Consider the following 15155-nt stretch of genomic DNA (forward strand, 5'->3'; position numbering starts at 1 on the left):
GTGGAATGAATATGAAAGATAAACGAGACTAATGCCACACAACAGAGGAGCTGTGATGAACGATCCTAGCGTCCAGTAACTACAGAGTTATTATGCATAACTATTATACAGCTGTTGCAACAATGACTTATGCTGGAGTTAGGAATTTGTTTTGCAAAAGATGGTTCCTTGTTGCCCTTATATAATTATATACAATATCTTGCACTGAAATTGGTCTTTGCATTCTGCACTGTAATTGCGAATTACAGCCCTATGAGATGCACTGGCTAATGGTATCTACTAAATTTACATTTACATTTACATTTTACATTTATTTATTTAGCAGACGCTTTTATCCAAAGCGACTTACAAAAGTACATAATTAATATGAAATTAATAAGAAATTAATGGTGCGGATCCTAATAGTGGGTGCATTCACAACTGCTTCAGTAAAAATTGTGAAGCTGTGAACAGCATATAAGATTTAGTCATCTTAGATGACAAAGTGTAGTAAGCAAGTTAGACCTTGGCCTACCTTAGAACATTAATGACAAGATAAATGGTATACTGTGTTAGCCTGAAAAAGGGCAGAATTCATCTGTACATTTGTTCATACCGACGGCAGTACTAGTAAAACAGACCAAACTTCAGCTCAGCGTAACTTTACACTGTAAATTCACCAACGTATAACTTCCATATGAGGCACCTTTTACAGGAAAAATAATCTCAACCAATCATAGTCTTGTGATAGACCGTTTGGGACACTATTCACTTATATTATCATAGCGTGCAGATCTAATGAATATCACAAATATGTATTTGAAGTAATATTTTGGTGCCACAGTGCTATAAGATAATACGTATATAGGTATCATGCACAAACCAACCGATTTGGTAAGTGCAGGCAATCTCTCAGGAATATTTATGAATTGCTTTTTAGGCAAAGCAATCCCCGTCAAACTATTAACCTCTTGCTATTGATACATAAATATCTTTTTTGGAGAAATATAAACATTACCGATAATATATACGTTAAAACCACCGCCTGTCACTGAAAGTAATACATACATCACGCAATTGAGTAACCCCAGCACTGTTCAGATATGCTACATGCTTCTCTCACTCTACCTCTGTCTCTCTCCTTACCGGCAGTATCCATCCGCCAGCCAAGTAATGTGTCATCCGTTTAAATGCACGCAAACACTACACACTAGTACAAATGTTTCATAAGGGACACCGAGGCATTCAAGGCGGGCTTTTGAGAAAGTAACGGAAATCGAAAGAAGAGGGGGGTCTTCAGGTTAACATCACCCGGGAAGCGATTCCCACTGACGCCCGGGATGAATTGCGCGATTAATCCGTAGTGTAGGGAGCGCTGAATGTTTCAACGCGGCACGAGTGTGTGTGACTGAGCTGGCCCCCTCCCCCGTGTCATTCAATCTTTGAACGGGAGAAAGGGACAAACGGCGGTGGACAGGAGAGCCGGGAAGCAACAAACCTCCAGCGATCACTGTAATTTAACCGCTTCTATTTGTTGCGGGTTAATGATAAATCTTTAGAGGGGATTTATAAATATGCCGTTACATGCCGTGCTGCGCTAGCAGCGTTTGTAATATAGACACACGGATACGGATTTAGCAAACAGGGAAAGCTCGGCCGGGTTTTAAAACGTTTTATTTATTTGTTTATTTTTATATTTATTCGCCTATGTGATCAATTTTTTTTGCGTTCTCAGTTACAGAAATATAAGGTATTTTGTGTGCGTCTCCTACGAAAATAGAGCCTCGAGAACGGGTAAGCCTGATTTTCCCAACTATAATCTTAATTTGAACGTTTAATCAGGATGATTCTGAAAGGCTATGTATGCCAAGTGGCTAGGATATGTATTTGAAAAAAAATCTTGTTTGATTCTCTGCAATTACCTCACCATGCCGTTGCCTATTGTCTCGGTGCTCCCCCTGCGCGCTATTTCGCTCTGACGTCTGGCGAAATTAATGACATTAGGCAAACAACGTGCAAAGAGACTAAAGCCAGCTATCTTGCTATTTTGAAAAAGCATAATTACCGTATCGGTTGTTTGTTATTCGCCTATTTAAACAAAATTGTAAACAAAATAAAACTGGCGTTGGCCGTGCTCCAGTGGAATTATTCAGGGTATGGCAGTTCCCGACAGCGCCAAGACAGCTCACTGTGTTTATTTTCCATTTGAAATGAAATGCATTTCGTATAGCCATGTAGACTGTTGCGATAGTGGCAGCATATTTCATAAAACAGAATATACACAATTTTGCACTGAAAGGAGCAATAGTCTACTATCAGTCGTCTAAATGAATTGACAAGTATAGCGGTATGGCTAACGGATTGAATCAAGTTTTGAATATGCAGTATTTGGTAGCCTATCGACCAAACAAATTGCAACATGTTGCGGCTGTGGGATTTATTTACGTTTGTCCTGCATGCGACGAGGGGAGACGGAGATTATGGTGGATTTGTAGACCATTTCATTCTGGTTTAAAGATAATATTACTGTCAAACAATCCGCTAATTTACCAGCGGCTGCCCATATTGAAATGAGGTTGATTTGTGGGACGAGTTACGAACGGGAGCCACTGCTCAAAAGACTGATGGGTTTTTAATTTATTTGTGCCTTAATTCACTCATTGTAAAATGCGCCTGTCGGCGTCCATTCATTCTGCATTTTCCTATCTCGCGGAGCACTTTGGGTCAAACTCTCATACCGCTAACTAGGTACACAGATCTGTAATTTTCCTATCTTAAAGAAAGGACGTTGTGACTGGCAAATGAAGTGAATTAATGGAAGCTTTGTGTTTTGCAACGCATGCCATCGTGGATCGTTGGAGGGCGGAAAGTCGCCTCGTGTGCTTGTCCAGCACTACCACAAAGGGGAGCGATGAAAAATGACTTTTTAAGACCCCCCCCGCACCCCTTTTACATCAGCCCCCTCCACGCGAGGGGAGACGAACAAAAGCCCCACACCGTCTAGCACGTTTTTCACATTTACGAACAGAGCTGTACCAGTGTGAAAACTGTACGGATGGCCTGAAAAGTTATTTCATATGTTACAGAATCGATGTGGCTTGTGATAAACATGCGATTATATACCTCCAGGAACCATTACTGGTGTATGGACCGATTTAGTTTATTAGACTGCCTTTGTTTGCCCACAGAGATGTCAGTGGCGTGATCCCCCGTCTCTGTAGCAGGTGTAGCTGTGTTGTTTGGCAGTTAATTTACCTACGCCAACGTAAACATTGCGTTTATTAGCATACCGCCGTATAACAATTATCTCCACTTCGCGTGCAAAACATTCGTCCGTGAATTAGAAAAAAAACTGGGTATAGCTCCTCCTCACACTTTAAGCAGAGGCAGGCGGTAATGCCACGCTGAGGGAAATTCTAGGATACTGACATCGACATGGTGATGACTAGTCATTCTGGTAGCTTGATGAACCACCCCATCCTGGCGATGTCTAATACCTGCTGCACTGGAAGTTTGACGGCAGTTTCGTGTCATGTGTCGTGACCGGGTTCACTAGCTGCGTATAGGTATACTGTATACCCCCCATTAATTGCTCTCTCAAGGCTGTGGATCTAAGTATTAGGCTACCCAGTAATGTTTTATGGATTTTGATTGTTTTCTAGAGTTTGCTATTATTTAAAATTAATTGTGTAGCTGGTAAAGACCAAGTTTCATTGCTTAGGGTAACCTGTTCTACAATTTGTTCATTCAGCTGGATTATAAAAAGCCTTGTTAGAGAGGATGACATTGGTATAGGACTATAGCAATATGTATTTACTGTTATAAAAGCAATACAAGAATATTAGTAAGTTAGCTGTGGTGTTAAAAATACAACAGACAAGTACACAGAAAAAAATAAATTAGGCATTAATAATTGAAAATTAGACAGGGAATTGCAGATCTGTTGTGGATAGGAGATGACAAAGGGTAATAAGCAACAGTGCAAAGCTAATTTTGGCAGGCAGTTTATTATACCACTGGGAAGCTAGATAAAGATTTTGAGATTGACAAATAAAGAGATGGAGGAAACAGTCTTACTATAGGAGAGGAACTTTAGGGAGAAATGACTTGTAGAGGAGAAGATTAATTAAGAGGTAAACAGTTAAGTAAGTAAGAACAAGGATTTGGAAGAAAATTCATGTTTGCAGGGGGTGTATGGGCCTACCAGCAGAATAGGGTATTAGCAGCAGGGTAGAATTCTGAACTGTTTAAAGAGGATGTAGAGTATAAGAAGGAAGCCCACCAATCAATTGTAGTAATCAAGGTGAGAAAGCACCAAAGCTTGAACAAGGGGTCTTGTAGAATAAATTGTGAGGGAGGGATTAAATTGCATGAATATCACAACTGAGGTGTCAAGACTGTGTTCAGGGGGGGAATCTCTGTAGAGAGCATTAGGAGGGAGTCCATGGAGACCTAGAGGTCAACCGATGAAGATGAATGAGCTGAAATTCAGAATTCAGATTTAGAAAGGTCAAGTCTAAGATAGTGATGAAGATCTGGGCTATTATCAGTTGCTGAGCATGCTCTTTTTGAAGAATTGACTGAAAATAAAACACAAAATCATAAGAGTGCCAGTAGTCAAATATTTCAAATGTTCAGAATTTTCCTAGTGCTTTGTCTTGGTCTCATGGTAATTCCTTATCTAGTACAATTGTTAAGTCAAGGACGGACATCACTGATGGTTGCAACCCTTCAGCAGGTACAACAGTCTTTCAATCAGTAACTGTTTCAAAAGTCGGATAAGCACAGGTCACCAGGCATTTGATCCACATAATGACTGTTTAATTTTCTTGTATTAGAGGAGCACACCTGGAGCATCAGCAGAACTCTCAAAGGTCAATGGATTCACTCTTATCTTGTGCAGTTGTCACAGGCTGGCCTTCATGCTGAGAGTCAGGAAGCTGAATTATAATAAACCCTGAAGGTTATGAATGCATGCCCCATGTATCTGAGCATGGGAGATGCACAGATAGGTGTATTGTGTACAGCTGTGTGGTAAATGGTAACCACCATTATTCCCTTTATAAACTCTTCAGATGTTATGTCTTTAAGGCCTGCTTTTCATTGGTGGGGACCCATTCTGCCATGTCCTCTGCTGTCCTGTGTATCATGTTGTTGGCAGGTCATCGTTCAGGTTCTTCTTACCGTTACCCTCATTGGGACAGAGCTGTCATTATCCAGCTCTGTCATTTGAAGTATGACTGAAAATTGATGAGTTGAATGTGTGGGCAGAAACTGCATGAGGAACATTAAGAATACAGTTTCACTAAGTTCATTAGGCTTCTGTAAGCCACAGCATTCAACTTGATTCTGTGTCTCTTCGTTGTGGTCGTTGCCTGTGTGCTGTGGTCCAAGCATGTTGGAAGTGTTTTAATCTAATGGATTTTGCAATGTTGACTTCGTAACCACTAACCACATAAATTGAGAGTGCCAGGTTAAGGGCATTAGAAACTGCTACAGTTTGGCTGAACTCCTGAAACACAACAGCAGTACAAAGACAACCTCAGCATGATTGCAAGGAGTCCGTTTTGATCGACAGCGTAAGAAAACCGACATGGTGTGAATGAGTAATTAGCAGCGTTGAAATGAAGCTGTCTCCTGCTCCGTCCCGTTTGATAGGAATGCGAGGGTGATGAGAATGATTGAGTGATGGAAGCCGGGGAATGTAAACAGGGCCCCACAGAGTGCTGACACTCCCAATCCTTCCCCATACAAGCTTGTTTCAACTCCTGTCGCTCGCACACACGCATTGTGCTGCGGCCGGCCGTGGCCTCGCAACTATGCCGTGTCATCATTATAACTACCGGTGTTATTGTTCAGGTTGGGTATGCAGTTATTGCAGCAGTATTCCCACTGCGTTTCAGCTTTCATTCCCCTGAAAATCTAGATTTACAAGTTGTGTATATGATTGGTAGTATTAGTTTAAATATCCCCCCTGTTTTCAGAATGCCAGTTCATTTAATTCGTGCCCAAATACTAATGTAAAAGGGACTTGAAACTTATTTTCAGCAATTTTCCAAAGTAGAGCTAATCATTCTCCAACACAGGAAGAAAATGCTTGTGTCTGTTAGGAATTGATATATACATTCTCATCCAAGTTTTTGTTCCAATTCAGTGGATAAATTCATTTGGCCAAGCTATTATTTTTTTGGTATTGATGGTACCAAAGGATGGAATTTTGGAATATTTTAGCAAACCTGAACAATGTGAAGTAATGGGCAGTTTGTAAATGCAATGTTAAATGAACTGACATCTTGTACATCGCTCTGGATAAGAGTGTCTGCTAAAATTGTAAGTGTAACAATGACTTCACTGTTAACAGGTAAGAGAGGTAGATAAAGGCATCTGCTAAGTGACAAAAATGTCCATGTAAATCTCTACATTCTATAGTTGACCAGTCTCTACTATTTAAGTGTCGTTTCTTTATCACCTACATATTCATTGCCAGTACTGTAAATTATGAGATACAACACATTGGGTAAAAAATACTAATAATGTACACATTGCTAGAATTGCAACTTATATTTACCTAAAGCAGAACTCCAAGTTATGCCAACGTCAGTTGCCCTTGGCTTTGTTGGACTTCCCTTCCACAAGCTGATATCACTCATTTGAATCTAAATTTCTAAAAAGTAAAAAAAGTATTGCCATTATAGCACAAAGTAAATGTTTAAATGGAGAACATTTGACATCCGTAATGATATCAAGGTTCATGTAGCATTGAATGCCAGGTGGTTTTTAGAGGAGGGCAATATAAAGTGGACTCCAATGTGAAGAGAGAATATCAATGGGGTTTGGCCTTGACTGAAGCCAGGTCAGCTCTGGTCCTGAAGGTCTCCCATAGATCTCTTATAGTCAGTAAATAATACTCCAGGCAGCAAGGGGACTGGGTATATAGATGTTAAATGACCTTTTAATGTGGTCAATCATTGTCCTCGAGCGAGACCTGGGAGACTCACTTGTGGTCTCTGCGTAGGCCTGTTTCTTCTCTGATAATCCCAATATTTGTTGTTTGGTTATTTAATTAATGGCAAGAGCCACAGAGTGACTGTACCTCTGTGACCGAGAAAGCTAAGGAGGGGTGATTGGCAGGTTCAGCATTCTTTAAAGGGTGGGTTGGGGTTTCAGTCAATCAGTCAATAAAATTTTATTTGTTATAGTGTGTTTTTACGATAAAAATTATCACAATACACTGAACATTGCAAAGGGAACAAAAAATAGAAATCCCAGGGCCAATTTTGAAAAACATTGACAATTTTCCGTGATCATAGGAAAGGGCAGTCAAGAATACAGTGGAAATGCTGACAGTGCAGTAAAGGGTGTCTTTGTCAGGAGTGTCACTCAAAGATGTGGAACTCAGGGAGTGAGTTCAAGGTAGAGAGTGAACAGGGCACCTTTTCCCCCGTAGATGGTTTGTTTGATTTTAATCTTGGAATCAAAACAATAAAATAATTGACAGGAAAAAGCCATAAGAAAACATGAATGAGGAAATTTGAATTTCCCTGAAAAAAGCAGAAGTGTAGCGTAGTGATAAGGAGCAGGACTCATAGCTGAAAGGTTGCTGGTTCAATTCCACACTGGGGCACTGCTGTTGTACCCTTGGGCGAGGTCTCTAATCCACAATTGCCAGTAAATACTCAGCTGTATAAATGGATAAAATTGTAACCTATGTAAGTGGCTCTGGATAAGAATATATGCTAAATGACAGTAATGTAATGTGATGTAACAAGAGCTAAGGGGCGGGCCTTCGTAAGTTGTGTACACCAAAGGAAAAGAGCGCAAATTTCCAAATAAGAGAGCATGATGTAACAGATCAGAGAGGTCAGTACGGCAAACACACTGGATACTGAGGCTCTTGTCATGGATGAGTGTAGGAAAATCTATTCATAACGGGCACATTGACCGTAGCAGGAAGCAGAAACCTGATCAATAATGCCAGTTTTCCGGTACGGAGCTGTTGAGTTGCTGCGGAGTTTGCTGGAACAGCAAGGTTGTCTTTCCTTTACACCATTTTCCAAACCAGACTACAGTACTACAGCTATTTGCATGATGGTATGTACAGTGAGCATAGAGTGGCCTGAGACCCATGGAACAGACCAATGTGAAGAAAGCAGTAGATACTCTTTAGACTGGTGCGTTTTTATGATGTGACAGCGGTTTCTCTCCAGTCAAAAAGGCGTTATCTTTGAACTGTCTGTTTGCGTACCTCTATTGCAGTCAATTTACATGCTGAATGAGGAGAAAAAATTGAGAAACAAAAATGTCAAAATGTGTTCTCAGTTGCCATAAAGTGCTCTGAGAAATCCTATAATCATATTTTGTATGACTATATGGTGATGTAGATTGCGCTTACGGTTTTCTTCAGAGTTCAAATTAGATTAAAACAAAGGCAGTGCTTCTACTTCTCGTAGCTATAGAGTAGGGGGGTGTGATGGGCATTGTATCCCACATTTCATGCTGAAGCCTTAACATTAATGTTCGGAAGGGTTCACAGATGCAAAGCAAAGAGACTGTCAAAAGGAGGTATTCTATAGGCGAATGTGTGCCTGTCCTCTGAAACCAGGTCAGCACTAATCCACAACACCGAACAGTGCGCAACAGAGTATTCAGTGCTCTTTGCCCCCATGGCCCTTCAGAAGGAGCCAGTACAATTGGCTGGACATGCAGGAGGTCGGGGGCTGATGCTGAAGAGGTCCTAGTTTCCTGCAGTCAGTTATAGGACTAACTCAATATATATATATATATATATATATATATATATATATATATATATATATATATATATAGCAACAGAATGCAAATCATACTTCTGAAGAAGTGGAAAGGGTTGGAATGATTTGGAGTCCAGTTGCACCTGGTTTCATAGAAACCCAGATGCAATTTGAGCTTTTTGTTAGCGCATTAGTGGCATCTGTCTCATTGTAGAAATAATAGGTTTCATCATCAGCAACAGACATGCAACTGTGTGCCTCGTAATTGGTTTCTCTTTTAAAAACTTCACCTTCACAATGCAAAAACACCATTGTGAAGTTGTTCCAACTCATACTCCATAATCCCACAAGTGTGTGTTTTTCATGTGATATAAGATGCATATTTTTAAGACATTAGCTACTAGCTATTAGGAGGGGAAAAGAGCAACCATTAAAAAAATAGTTCCTTGTTGCTTTAGTCTGGCTAACCATGCATTTCATCTTATTAATGAATGATACCTTGCGATATAGCACAGACAGTAAAAAACCAGCAGGGTCACAGTACTTGGTTCATATACAATTTAAAATGTGAAAATCGCAGAGGGAAAGGAGAATCTGTAGATATTCAATTTGCAGCTTTCCAGCACAAATAGCTGGGCAAGCTTAATCTGTACACAACTCTCTTCTTCCCTTGTTCCCACAATCACCAGCTAATTATCTCAAAGACAGGCCCTTATTAATACGGTTACCCTTCTTGTGTCTATTTTTACTTTTTGATTAGTGTTGCAGCACCAAAATGATGCAGGGAATGGAAGAGTTGGAATACATGGATGCAAGAGTATGTTGTCGTCATATAAGGAGAAAGAAAGTGACTGCCAATGGTTGCTAGATATACTCAAATAATCCTCAAAGTTATAAATTCTCTCCTTGTTACGTGAAGATATGTTGCATGCTAGTATATGCATGGTAATTGCTGTAGGCAAACACTGTGGTCTGCTGTGGAGTATGTATGTGTGTGTGTCTGTGTGTATTGCTATGACTACAATTTCTCCTCTTCTGATTAGAATCTAAAATAGGAACAAGCCCAGTAAACCAGATCGTCCTCCAATGCGACAGCATTTGACGGTCTGTTGGAATATACATGAGTGAATAGCAGATGAGTTTTATTGCATTATTTCACTTTTACTATAGGTGGCAACTCAAGGTTAGACGGTGCCTCAGAGGAAACATGAACCTGTTTTGCATGTTGACTGCATCACAATTTCTGCATGGTGGCCTTAATGTTTTTTAGTATTCGTAATTAGATACACCCGAAACAGATTGAAGCAGTATGAGACGCGCCTCAAATTTCAACAGCATTGATGTAGTTTCCTGATATTAGTACGAAAAGCAGGCCACATAAATAATGGATAGATTGCAGAGACACACTTGTACGTGCTCGTTTTGAGTGGTCTGAAAGTAATCATGAAGCCGTCTCTGACCAAGACGCTTCCTCCTCCTCCTCCTCCTCTAGGCTGGTAGTGTTTACTCACTCCCCTGTGGCTGTGCGAGTTTGCCTGAAGGATCCCCTGGTAATTAGGCTGGTGTGCCGGTCTGCGGTGCTTCTCCCCTCTCCTGGGGCTGGGCTACAGTGTGTCTGTATTCATCCATTTGGGGCCCATGGGCGGAGCAGGGCCCCGATACGCCAGTCTCCCCAGGGGGCAGGGGGAAGGTTGGGAGGCCTCATTACACCATCTCACGTCTTTTCTGTCTGTCTTATTGCATTGTAAATATGGCACCCATTAATACAATTGGAAATGGAACTTTTTGCCCACACCATGAGTTTTCTCCTTTCCATCAAGCATAGTTATCTGATGTGCAAATTCAAGCTGTGTCTATTCCATGTGCACTCTGGATGCTTCGGTTTCCCTCTAACCTGAATGGTCCCTAAGGATCAGAGGCATATGGTGTATAGAGAAGGTTTGCATTTGCATTGCATTTATACATTAACCCACGTCTTAATTTTTATGCTGTTATTGATATCAGTAATCAGAGAAAAGATGGAGATTTTCTCCAGCCTTAGAGCCCAGATTGAACAAACAGAGCAGAGTTACTGATTGGCTGGCCAGGGTGAGAGTTCTGATTGGGCCCCAGCCCAAGGAATGCCGGTCGGTCAAGTGGCCGATGAGGGGCCCCTACTAGGCTTGGACCCCAGGTCACCGGTCCCACCAGTGGGAGGCCGGAGGGGAGGCAGGCCCCCATCAGACCTAATCTCCTGAATTAGGGCAAGTGGAGAAAGAGAGGCTGAGGGGAAGGAGGGAGGGAGGAGGGAACTGGGACAGAAGTAAACAAGATCAGATTAGCATCACTGCGAAGGAATCGGGGCAGAGAGAGCAGGCAGAGGGGAGGCAAGGGAAAGGCAGGGGTGTGTGTTTGAGGAGGGGTTGCTGTGAAAGTTAATGGCGATGTCTGAGGAACAGCTATAACTATAGCTGTTCAGCGGCTAAACCTTTCGATTGGCCAATTAGGATGCTTTCGTGGACTTAAGAGGTTTCATTACTTTGGCCATTTACAATCACAGTTGTTCTCCAGATAATCACAAACCAAAACATTGTTTCTACTAGAAGTGGTGTACAGAGAGAAGGTAGATTGTCTGCAAGCGGCAGCTTTGATCTCACAGTTAGGTGTCACATGACAGTCATTACACTCTGAGGCCCAAGAGGCACAACAGTCATTTTCCCAGTTGAGAATGTGCAGGGGGGAGTGTTGCTTCTGTGTGAGTGGGAGAGAGCCAGGGGGGTTTTGGACTCACAGTCAACAACACCTATCCAGCTAAAATATTATCACTATATTATAGTAACATTGTTGCAATGTAGCAGCATTGACACAACTTCAGAGTAACACAATAAAGACATTTGGTGCTAGCTGGACACAGAAGATGCACTATCTGCAATATGGTTAGACCTTTTTGTATGATTTTTTTTATCCACCATTCAGACGGTAGTGTGAACCTAGCCCTTGCCCGCGTGGTGTATCAGCGAGTCTCAGCTGACTTGCCGTAAGTGTAAACATGGTGGGGGTTTCACACCTCAAGGTAACTGCTGTTCAGTCTGAGAAGGAGAGGTGGTCGTAACTCAGAGCTGCAGCTGACAGTTCTTTTAGCAAGCACAGGTCACAGGAAGTAGCAGCACTGTAATTGTCTTTACCGTCTCACAGCTGTAATTATGTGTTGCTCTGTGCTGATGTTGTGTTCTGTGCTCTTTGTTGTTCTTTGTTCTGAGCATCTGTGTGGGGGAAGATGCTTAGTGTGTGTGTGTGTGTGTGTGTGTGTGTGTGTGTCCTAGCTGGTGAGCTAGTGTCAGATTGCATGTTCAGAGGAGTGCATGAGCATCGCTAGATGCAGGTGTGGATATGAATGTGCGTGTTTGTCTCTGTGTGTATGTACGCGTCTTTGTGCAATGTGTGTATATGCTTTTATGTGTTTATGTGTGTCCACCTCTGTGTGTGCCTCTGTTCTTGTGTGTGTTTGTGTGTGTGCCTTTGCATGTGTGTGTCTGTGTGCACGGTCTCGTGTGTGTGTGTGTGTGTCTGTGTGCACGGATGCATGTGTGTGCCGTGTGTGTGTGCATGTGTGTGTGACTGTGTGCAGGGATGCATGTGTGTGTGCCTCCTCTATGTGTGTGTGTGTGTCTGTGTGTGTGCATCTGTGTGCACAGACGTGTGTGTGTCTCTGCGTGCGTGTGCGCATGCATGTGTGTGTGCTTCTGCGTGTGTGTGTGTGTGTCTGTGTGGACGGTCGCATGTGTGTGTGCTTCTGCGTGTGTGTGCATGTATGTGTGTGTGTGTGTGTGTGTGTGTGTGTGTCTGTGTGGACGGTCGCATGTGTGTGTGCTTCTGCGTGTGTGTGCATGTATGTGTGTGTGTGTGTGTGTGTGTGTGTGTGTCTGTGTGGACGGTCGCATGTGTGTGTGCCTCTGCGTGTGTGCTCCTTTGTCGCGGCCGGGTGGGCGCTGGAGTGTTTGATGAATGTGAAGCTACAGAAGCACAATGGGACGAGGCTGCCCCATTCAGCGGCGCATTGAGCCGGGAGATCAGGGGCTCCCTCTGATACGTTTGTGGTGCAGGCTGTTTGATTCCTCCTCACCACTGTTTCGGACAGGAAAGGCGCGAGCTCCTGGCTGGGCCCCGGGGCTGACTCCTGTGTCGCGTGGGGCCGCTGTGGCGGGACGGCCTTTGTGTGGAGCTTTGCGGGATTTCACTGAGCCCTTCTGACTGACAGGTCGGGACGGAGACGGGCCCACTGGAGGCTATTATCCTCTCTGCGCCTGCTGTCCCTGGAGAGGCTCGGCCATTTTAATGATGTGCAGAATTTGGCACAGTGTGATCAGTATGCCTGATTATTAGTATTCATGGCGCTGGAGTGATATCATATTATCCGTCTCTTGGATTTGGGGGTAAGGAAAATGAATGTGTGTGATTATGTGTGTTCTTCTGTATCTGAGCTGGAGACTGGAAATTCCAGTCCTCCGTCTGGGGTGATGGCTAAATTGCAATTCTTTCAGATCAATGGTGTGGGGTTATACCGGCATGTTGATGCTGAATCTCATTCATAGCATTGCTGTGGCAGTAGAACTGGCTTTACCTCCGTAGATGCACAGTAGTTTCTTGTATTTCTGAGCTGCACTGCTCCTGAATAAGAGTCTCTGCAGTCCGGTGCTGGGTGTGTTCTAGGATCTGGATCTCTGATATGCATTTAGACACACAGCCTTAGATCTCTTATCTTGAGGCCAAAGCCTGAGTGCATGTACCGTTGCTGTTCTGCTGGTGGTTAAAGGGAAACGGAATCCACACGTCATGGCGTTGATATCGTCTAATACGTCACTTCTCATCGATTACAGTGAGCATGGAGCTGTACAGACCGTCCAGGGTATTGGTATTGGCAGCTGTGTTCAATTCTTCCAAATAAAGGAACGCAGGGAAGTATCCGGTGGTCTACTTTCCCGGCCTCCCCCGAAAGCGTGAGAGGAGAGGATCTGCAGTGTGCCGTGCCCCCCTCCCATGGTGAGGGGGGTGTGGGGGGTGTGGGGGGGCAGAGCCTGACGCGGGTCCCGCTTGCGCCCGGCGTGCGGCGTGACTGCGCTCCAGTAATTCCCTCCCGCCGGGGTCTGTTTCTCTCCTCCCCGCTTAACCAGTGCGGTGAAAAACAGCCTCCGTCAGATGGGAGGAAAGCAGGTCAGCGAGCGTGGAAGGGGAGGGGAGGGGAGGCTGCTGATGCAGGCACGCTCCCTCTCTCTCTCCCCCACTCTCTCTCTCTCTCTCACACACTCTTGCTCCTTTCTGTCTCTTTCTCTCCCCCTCGCCCGTCGGCGGCTCCATTCCGGCTCATTTCACCCCTGAAACCGATGCCTGTGTGTCCGCCGGGCTCCGGGGGGCTCTCTTCTGCACGATTTCCACAGTGCTGCGTGGTACTCCGCCGTAGAGGTCATTCGCACCAGCCGGTGGAATGCGCCATCGCGTAGAGTTCTGACTTCCCGAGCCAGGCTCCAGTTTTCCAATCCACCCACCAGTAGCTAATTAGAGACCGCGCAAAAAAACCAGTGGAGGTGACTTTAATTTCCTCTTTGGCTAATGCCAGATGAAAATAACCTGGCGGTGATAAGCACACGGTTTTTAATTTGCGGATTAGCGTGTGGGTGGCACTACGGGGTGAGTTGTCCCTTCAGATTAAGGTCCTTTATTGCTAAGGACATGGGTGGTGCTGCCCATTCTGTGCTCGTATTCATGTCACCTTAGCTGTAAAGAGCCCCAGTTGTTTTTTGACCCATAATACTGTTCTGTTGTAAGCGTGCTCATGTTCCTAGTAAGGCTTTTCCTTGTTATATTAACTTATATTATATTTTTAATCTTTAAAAAAAATGGTTTCCGTAATATCTGGTTTTATTATTCCAAAGTTTTATGTCAAAATTTGGCTAAAACAAGCTAAAACAAATTCATATTACTCATGTTTTTTCCACGTGGAATTCCAAATCTGTAAGCTGTACAAAACACATAGAACAGTTATTTAGAAAATGCAGTATTCAAATTATCAGGTACTCCTCTGTATGATGTACTTCTGTAGATAAATTTTTCTCAAATAGGAAGACCATTCAGTCTTATTTATTAAGCCTTTGTGAAAAACTTCTCAAAGTGAAAATGCCTTTTCTGATGATTCATGGTATATTGCATGGTGCATGTGGGAAAGATCTTGCTTTTGCGAAGTTGCAGTAAATCAGAAGAAGGAGTCAGGGGAATTAGGAAAATGTGAAAGTGATCACTGTATTTTATAGTTTAGTGTCAATGTATATGCTGTTCTTATGTGATGTAATATAAGATCATTGCAAGGATAAAACACCAGTGGGTATGTGCTGTGTGTAACAGGCCTATGTGGGCCTATAGCTGACATGAATCAACCTGTTAACAATACTGTAA

At 43.1% G+C, this 15155-nt stretch overlaps 1 protein-coding gene across 3 annotated transcripts in view; it reads left to right on the top strand.

Moving 5' to 3' along the window:
- The first annotated feature begins 1252 nt into the window (after positions 1-1252).
- LOC118773977 (spectrin beta chain, non-erythrocytic 1-like) overlaps positions 1253-15155 on the top strand; it is a 68688-nt gene continuing 54785 nt past the window's right edge. The window contains exons 1-2 of one of the 3 annotated variants that reach the window (XM_036523053.1): positions 1253-1491; positions 1715-1773. The gene's annotated coding sequence lies outside the window, so the exon portion shown is untranslated. Of the gene's footprint in view, positions 1774-15155 lie in introns of all 3 variants that reach the window. The other 2 variants (XM_036523052.1, XM_036523055.1) reach the window with 2 other exon arrangements.

This window comes from Megalops cyprinoides, chromosome 3, assembly GCF_013368585.1.
Source record: "Megalops cyprinoides isolate fMegCyp1 chromosome 3, fMegCyp1.pri, whole genome shotgun sequence".
Lineage (NCBI taxonomy): Eukaryota > Metazoa > Chordata > Actinopteri > Elopiformes > Megalopidae > Megalops > Megalops cyprinoides.